We start from the raw sequence: 9,155 nt of genomic DNA on the forward strand, positions 1-9,155 counted from the left end.
CACGTTAAAGACTGACGGAAGGTAACGGTAATGAATTTCGTCATCATTTTAAAGTCTTGTTTACTGAGGTCCTAACGCTAAGTCAATTTTAATTTAAATCAAACACCAAAGTTTTGGTTTTATGAAGCTTGCCTGAAACACAAAGCTTGAGGTCGTTGCTGCTCTCACTGGGGCTGCCTGTTAGGGTGGATTAGTTCTTGTATTTTATAAACACACTGGCAGCAGGCAGAAGATTGATGTAATTAGGAAAAGCTCTGTAACACCAAATTACTGTAGTAACACCTAACCCTGCTGTTGTCACCCTGTAGCGATACCCAGCTCTGCCAAACCTACCCGCACCCAAACCCATCACCAAACCACTCCCCACAATGTAAATGCCTGCTTGTGTTCCAGGTTTGCCATAAACATCCACTCCTCTGGAGTGTGGGGGTCTTTTGGGGCCTGCCTGATGCACCTCTGTGGAGCTGCCTGTTGGTGTCTTCGCCTTTCCTCGCGTCATCCAGGGATCTGGCCCCACATAGTGTCCTCTCCTGTGGTAGACAGCGGGGGAATTCCTCCTGCCCTCCCCCAGCCTCTACGTCTTTGGGGCCTGAAGCTCTTCCCTGTGACAATAGCTCAGGAGGCAAGGTACACATCTTCTGTTGAGCACGATGTACCTGTGGCAAAACCCAAAAGCTGTTTCCAGGGCGAATGTCACCAAGCGGTTGCTGTGCGACGCACCAGACTGCAGATGAGCCCCGCCCCCCACACCCCCGGACTCCGACCTGCAACCTGGCAGCCGTGCTCCTGTGCCATCACGGTGTGTTCCTGGCCACCTCAGAGCTTCAGCACACTGGCCTGCAGGCTGGCTCCCAGATCACCAGCTGAGGCTGCCTTAGATCCCTGGTCACAGGGTGAGCGGCAGAGTGCAACAGAGGCCCGAGAAGGAACCCCACAAATAAATACATGAAAAAGTACATAGGCTGCGCCATCGCTCAGAACACTGAGGTTAGGAATTGCGGCCTCTCCAACAACAACACAGGGATCCTGAAGCAAGGGCACGTGGGGTGTATGATCTGAACATGACTGCCCCGCGCCACAAGATTTTTAGTGAAAGGGATCTTTAGGAACTCATGCAATTAAATGTCGACAACAATTAGATGTCAGTTGCATGGAGATTAAATATTGAATGGTCATAAAAATGGTTTCTGTTGAATCTCACTGGCAAATAATATTTTCATCCCTAATGAAGTGACGGAAATGATACATATATCCAATTAAATGAGTAAGCAGGGGCAGAATCCCACTGAAACCAAATCCTGCAAAACCAGATCCTGCACAACCAGGTTTAATTCAAAAACTAAGCAATGAGAGCGTATTATTAGGGGTTTTTTGTTTATTTTTTCCTTCTTCAGAACTGGGACTCGATATGTGCCCGAAATGGACCATAACGCAAGACCTGTGAGTTTGCGTGAGAAAGTTGATTGATGTGACTGGGAGGGAGTCATCTCCCCAAAGCAGACAGAGCCCTTATATCAGCTAAATCCTTTCCAAACAAAAGGCAAAATAACTGATGTCATAATGTGGGACTGAATTAGTTCAGTGATGAGGAAATGAAAATTAATTTTATTTGCTAAATATAAACTTCTTATAAAGGTACAAGCATATTCAAGTCTCTGCCTTGTACTTATGTAAGTGAAATTCTTCAACCATCTCACGAATCACATCTTTCCTGCTTTTTAAAGGATTTTAGTTAAGTGTTTGGTGGTGTGAGAGACTGAATAGCCAGCTAACTGTCTCAAAACTTGCTCCTCTGTGTGCTTATCTGAGAAGATCAGGCAAGGTGGCCCTTCAGGCTTGCTGAAGCAGCGGACCTTTCTTTTGCTTACAGGACACCCAGGTGGGGTGCCTACCCACCAAGGCCTGTGGTTTGAACCCTGCCCCTGCCCAACAACAACAAAGCCAAAAGGAAAGCGCAGGAAATGTATGCGCAAGTGTGTGCCTTAGGCACAAGGCCTATAAAAGTTTGCCATCTCAGGCTGCCTAGGCGGGGGGACCATCAACTCTGCAGGCAACCACTGAAGACCATGGGGGACCACCAACCCCACGGAAGACCACTGAAGACCCCAGAAGCACAGACCCTTGGGATGCTGTGGATCCATGGTGGTGACTGCACTCTTCCATCTGGACCTCTTGCTTAACTTTCTATCTTTCTTTTCTTCCTTTCCTATCTCTGCTCTCTCTCTTTCCCCTGCACAGTTAATAAACAGGTGGGCTTATGACATCTGACCTCGTTTGTGTCTTAATCGTGCTGGAAGGGATCGAACCTGAAATGAGAGGTTGGTCCAGCCACCCCTAGCTCAGACTCATCTGAGGTCGGCTACAAAGCAAGGCGGCCTTTCCTCTCAACCAACAAAATTGGATCCTAACAGGTGGCTGTACTCTGGCACCTAGATTGTGTTTTGATGGTTTCCTCTGTGTTGGTACAGAACCGGCAGCATCTTTCAAAGAAGAAAATACTTTATTTCCTCTGAATGCTGCAGCTGAGCCTTTAACACCCAAGACAGCATTTCCATTAGAGTGAGGGTAGTGAAAGGCATGATGTGTAGGAAACATCATCACCCAGCCAGCCAGGGCGTTTTTCAGTAATCTGCAAAGTAGCAGCACAAGCACAAAGATGATCTAGGAGAAGAGTGGTTTCATAGGTGAACACTGGAATCACAGTAGTTCCAACGCTTGTTTTCAAGGCCTGAGCAGTTAAGAAATGTCACTGCCGGGACTGGAATCCAGTGTCACCCATCAAGGGGGGGCTAAAAGTGATGGCAGGCCTGGTTTCTGCCTGCGATTTCTTTAGCGAAGCTCTCTGGAGGTGGTGTTCTCTGCAGTTATTTTTTTTGTTCCTGCTGCTGAGGCAGGTGCGTGTAATTGTTCCCATCATACTTTCAAATCTAAAATGACACCATTCAAACTGTTATTACACATTTTACTGAATTTCTTGGGATGCACTGGAGGAATCTGTTGAAAACCATAGCTTCATCCTGATACCTCCCCCGAACTTGAAGGTGGAAAATCACTTGGAGATTTCAGTAGGCTGCTTTTTATGTCTGTGGAGGAAAAGATGTGCATACGAAAGGAAGTCACATGTCCTAATATATTTGAAATATGAAAACAAATCCTACCACGAACGTATCATTTATACGTCCTATGCTTTCATCTTCTAGTGACCACACAGTGATTTTTTAGCTAGTATAAGAACAGTGCACTTTAATTAATAGAAGGAACACAGTAAATTTGAAAAACACACTTCTGAAAACATTTTTTCTTAAATTTTGGGTTGGTTTATTTAGGTAATTTGACGGTATTTTGTGTGTTTCATCAGTATAATCAGCTTCTTGGGTCTTACATGAGATTCTTGTGTCAGTTAAGAATTATTTTTAATATAATAAGCAAAAAAAGAACACCCTGGAAATACTGTTTTAAAGGTGTATAAAAATAGAATCTGAAAGTGAGTTGCTACAGTGTCCTAATGATTTCAATTGCCATATCCTCTTCCCTTGCTTATTACCGTGCAATTTAGCTTTCCCCCGGCTGTAGCATCACTAGCTGACGCTGCAGACAGTTCGCAGTGAGAGATTGCTCCTCACAGCCTTAAACGGGGTCTCCATGTACCACGAGGTGATAAAACTTCTGGGAAATCTATCCACACATTCAGAGGCATAATGGATGGATTAACATAAACGCTTTTTTTCTTCTTACCAAATGTCCTGTGGTGCGGTCAGAGAAAGCCTTAGAAGATCGCTTCTTCTGATGACACTCTTCCCTGGTTTGGGCCGAGAGGTGATGGGAGTTCCATTAGTGTTGATTTAGCCTTTTCGCTAGCACTGGTCAGAACAGCATTTACTGCTCCTTCATACCATGTGGGTACAGTTGTACAGATGGTCAGCTCTTCAGCTCAGGTCTGCACCAGTCCTTTGCCTGTAAGTAGAGAGAGAGAAGAAAGAGGGAGAGAATGTACAGATTTGATGAGTGCTGGCATAACAGTACTGTAAAAAGCATTTTAAACACGTAATACTGCAATTATAGCAGGGCTTCTTGCCAGCATAGTGATATCAAAAAATCACATCTCTATGTGCTTTTGCCATGCTTCAGGTTTTTAGTGTAGACTTGCTCCAAATGACCCAGAGCAAAAGGATGGCACTTCACATCTCTCCTCACAATATCTCACTTCTTGAATTGATGAGGAAAAGAAAATTCCTGTTATAGTCCCCCAAATTGCTTCCACTTTGACCTACAAAAATAGATAGGTACACGGGCTGGGCTGAATGTGTCTTGTAAAATGACCAGCGATGTTAGAATGCTGACATCTGAATTGTCACTCTCGCGTCTGAGAATAATTACTCCAGGGAATTGAGCAAATCACTTTAAAAGTGTCTTTGAATGGTTGGTTCTGTTTGCAGACTCAGAAAAATCCCTTCAGAAAACCAATTTTTTTTTGCTGTTATGCGGAGTAGCCTTAAGCTGTATGTCAACACCACCCATTGAATAGGAATAGAACAGAGACTGACTTACTGCATCCTTTACTAAACAAGGTCAGGAAAAAAAAAGACAATTATCAGCACGTGTCTTGTATTAGGACAATGCTCAGTGACACACCTGTGTTGATTTGCCTGTACGCCAATTTGTAGCGCAGACTTTGTCCAAGGGTGCTCGGATGCTGATACAGTGGGTGGGCTATTCATTGTATCTGGTGGTGATGACTGTGGTTCCCCCATGCTATTATCCATTCCTTTTGTTCCTTATACTTAGTCCAGTTTTAAGGGAAAACTATGGGCTTAAATTTGCAGTTTAGAAACTACTGCTCCTACCTCAGAATCTTTTTTTTTTTTTTTTCACTCATCAACTGAACTATTGGAGGCTAAGGTATTCATGGTCGGGAGCAGTGGGAGGGAGAGGAAATCAGATCAGCAGAATTTTCTGTATCACTCTTGCTAGTCATATTTCATTCCACCCAGATGAATCAATATTGTAGCTCTCACAGCTGAGATATCTAGTTCTGAAAAAAGATTGAAATAGCTACAGTACAGAATGTTTTACTCATTTTGAAGCTTCACGTTATTGTACAGAGTTAAGTTACACAAATTCCTTAGTTCTTTGTTTGTATAAAGGCTTGGGCAGTTGATAACTAGATGAAAAGAAACAATATGACTTCTAAGGATAGTAGATTTTTTCCCCAAAGTATATTTTAAAATGTGGAAAAATACGCAACTTTATCTTAGAGTCCCATATTCTTCCTTTACTTTATTCTTCCAAATACAGCCAGTGATTTTCTGATGATTGAGCTGCCCACAGCCAATTTCATCAGTAGCAATCCAAATACCTTCACTGGTGGACAGACTGGTTCACCTCCAGTTATTCTAAGAGTTTGTACAATTCATTTATCAACTCTTTTATTAGGGTCTATTACATTCTTCTTCTAGTTATGATTTCAGTCCAGTATTTTAAATTATACTAATATAAGCACAATTTGGTTAGTTGCCAAACCAACTGCATCCGAGCTGCATCTATAAATGTGATTTATTCTGGTACGTATAAATAGCTCGGAAGTTTCACATGTCTGCATCGCTGAAATCAGCGTATTGGAGTTTGTTAGGGAGGCACATTTGGGGAGAGGAATATGCTCTGTAAAATTGAGTGTGGCTTCCCTATGATGACCTCAATGTAAGAAAAAGAACAAGTTTTAGTAAACTGGTTGTTTACCTGATCATCATAAATTCTTGTGGTTCAGGCATGTCTCCCACAACCTTGTGTGAAGCTTTTGTGGCTATCAGAGCACTTTACCAACTGTCTCCAGAACCTGGAAGACCTTTCTTTCTGTCCTGGCCCATGCACTCAACCAATCACTCTAATTTTGTCTGCACGGCCTAGCATTCTTTCCGTGCTTGCAATAATGTTTTGGGGAGACAGGCACTCATTAAAGTGTCAACACATGACAGGCATGAGGCATGAAATCCATGAAGACATTAAAGAACATAATTTCAGCGCACTTGACATCTCAGATGATTGTATTTCTTAGATCATAGTTTCATAACTTCAATCAATGCAGCATTAACTGGCACTGCCGGTGAAACAGACAGTTTTGGCCTTCCCCCAGTTCTCATTTTCTGTCCTGTTCCTCATGCCAGCGCTAGTGTTCATACAGACATGAGTTAGTCAGGGTAGGGAAATCCAGCAAAAATTAAACCACCGCCACTCCCCTCCCCCAGTTAGTTTTTAGCCAGATCAGTCCCAGATCCCACGTTTCACTGTGCAGCCCTCCCTACAGATGCTAGCATCAGCATAAATGGGCTGTAGGACATGAAATGACGAGGTCCAAGAGCTACGGCATTTCAGAATTAAGGGACAATATACAAGCTCCTGGCAGTGAAAGTTTTACTTCCTCCCAGTCAGGAGGAAGAACTAGTTGTGGGTTTTTTTACTTTTTTCCAAAAGACCAATGTTAAGAAACAGACCAACAAAAGGACAGTGAAAAATTCTAAAAAGTCCCTTTGAAACAAAAACTGTTTGTATGGAAAACCATAAAAAGGCACTTTGAAGTATCCAAAGAAAGCAGTCTAACCTAAGATAACAAGAAGGTTCAGGAGACCAGCAGGTGAGAAAGTTGCATATTTAGACTTATTGTTGAATAACTCTTCGAAAATCATAATGTCCTCAAGAATTTTGTACATACTCATTTGGCCTTCACATTTCTCTTGGTACTCAGGCAGTTCCTTTCACAAAATACGCTGGTTTTTTTCATCTGTTTGGCTGGAACATGCTGATCTTTCCACTGCATTCAGACATAACCACAGGGAACCAATGTACATTTGACCTCTGGCTCAGTTATAATTCTCTGTACCTAAAAAAAAAAAAAAAAATACCCAACCAAAACCAAAAAACACAACAGCAAAACCTTACAAAAAATGAAAATATCTCAGAAAACAGATATTTTTCTGCCTAGAAAAAATGGCTACTGAAAGCACATTGCCTTAGTGCTCAAATCTTGTTACTGATTCCTCACTGATATGAGAGCTTAATGAGAGCTATGAGTGATTTGCAAACCTCACAAGTAAAACTTAAGTCTGTAGAAAGTGGTCTTTTTGGAAACCCACCTGATGAAATACGGAATTTGTTCTTGAAGGAACATGGTGCCTATGAGCTCAGTGTCTTCAGACAAAATGGAAAATCTTGTAGATGGGAGTCACCTTCTCACAATGTCACCATTAAGACACATGTGGAAACAAACACAGTTGAGAGCACTTACTCAATGATTATTCTGAAATAATAGTCATCAGTAAGACAACAGGCAAGCACGTTTGTTGTACCTGATATACGACAAAGATCTAAAGAAAGTGGAAAGAGAAACTAGAACGAATATATTATACAAGACTTCAAAAAATTCCTTGCCTCCGCTTTCCTTCCCTTTTCCCATGCTGGGCATTTGTGTTTCACACTGCCCCTCGATCTGTCCTAAGATTTTTATATGCCCTCTGGTCTCTTATCATGCCATGTTCTTTTCCTTTATTTTTTGTTTGTTTAATTTCCTTCATTCTCTTTTTTTTAGTAGCAATTTGTGTTGTAGATACAAGGCTCTTTCAGAACCAGGGAACAGAGACATGGAAGAGACATGGCTCATCAAATCTGGTCTCCTGCAATTTCAGACAATCATGTGATTCATGTTTGGTCCAGAAGGACTAGAAAAACATCCACTCTCCACATCACAAAATGGAAAATACTTCATTTTGTTTGATGAACTGTACAATAGGATGAAAAGCAATGCTGCTACAGTGCCTTAGAACGAAAGTAAAACAGACCGTATGAAATTACCAAAACCTTTCCCCCTATAGCACTAAGTGACCATTTGTTAGATAAATTACCTCAGTTTTCACCAGGCAAAGGGAGAGGTACAGTGCAAATGGGATCAACAGTGCCCATATCCAGCCTCCCCTTATTTAAGCCAGCAAAAAGTAATCCATATTATTATTATTTCAGTCCTGAACCAAGTGTCCTGAAACTCTGTGAGAGCTTCTGAGTTCTGATCTCGGGTCTGTTTGCTGATTCATTTTTAAAGGTGAGTTTTGAGTATGTGGAAGAGCTGAACTGCTTAACCTGCCTGTGACACTGCTCAGCCTGAAGCATTAGATGGACAATATATGAAAACTTTGGTTTTACCTATTGCCACAGGTGGTCTGGAAAACAAGGTGGCAAAATTTGCTGGCTTTTACACTAATGAGGGTAGTAAAGATAGGGGTGACTGTCAAGAATTGCAGAAGAACATTTAGAGGCTGAGTGGCTGGGTTATAAAAAGGCAGAATTAAAATTTGCAAAATCATACATATGAGGTGAAACAGCCCTAACTTTACAGATCTGTTTACTACAAACCTTGAAAGACACCTTAGGTGGTTACCAATGCAAGCGAGCTCGTCGGAGATGTCAAGATCGGAGGCAGCCTGGGCTGCAGTGATCGTGCGCTGGTAGAGCTCACGCTCCTGAGGGAAATGGGAAGAACAAAGAGAACAGTCAGGACCCTGAATTTTAGAGAAGCAAACTTCCAGCTCCTCAAGGAGATAGTCGGAAGGACTCCCTGGGAAACGGTCCTCAGGGACAGGGGAACACAACAGAGCTGGCAGATCTTTAAGGAAGTGATCCACAGAGCGCAAGAGCTCCCGATCCCTAAGTGTAAGAAATCGGGCAAAGAAGGGAAGAGACCAGCACGGCTGAGACAAGTGATGCTGGTCAAACTAAGGAGCAAGAGGGAACTGCACAGGCAGTGGAAGCAGGGACAGGCATCCTGGAAAGAGTATAGGGACGCGGTCCAGTTGTGTAGGAATGGGGTCAGGAAGGCCAAGGCGCAGCTGGAGCTAAACTTGGCTAGGGATGCAAAGAATAATAAGAAGGGATTCTACAGATGTATCAGCCGGAAAAGGATGGTTAAAGAAAGTGTACCCCCGCTGATGAGCAAGACCGGCAAGCTGGTAACAGCAGATGAGGAGAAGGCTGAGGTACTCAACAACTTTCTTGCCTCAGTCTTCACTGGCAACCTCTCTCCTCACCCCTCCCGAGTTGATGGATGGCATGAGGGGGACTGGGAGGGCAAAACCCCTCCTGCTGTAGGAGAAGATCAGGTTAGTGACCACCTA

The sequence above is a fragment of the Egretta garzetta genome, unplaced genomic scaffold (genome assembly GCF_000687185.1).
Source record: "Egretta garzetta isolate BGI_Z169 unplaced genomic scaffold, ASM68718v1 scaffold1145, whole genome shotgun sequence".
Taxonomy (NCBI): domain Eukaryota; kingdom Metazoa; phylum Chordata; class Aves; order Pelecaniformes; family Ardeidae; genus Egretta; species Egretta garzetta.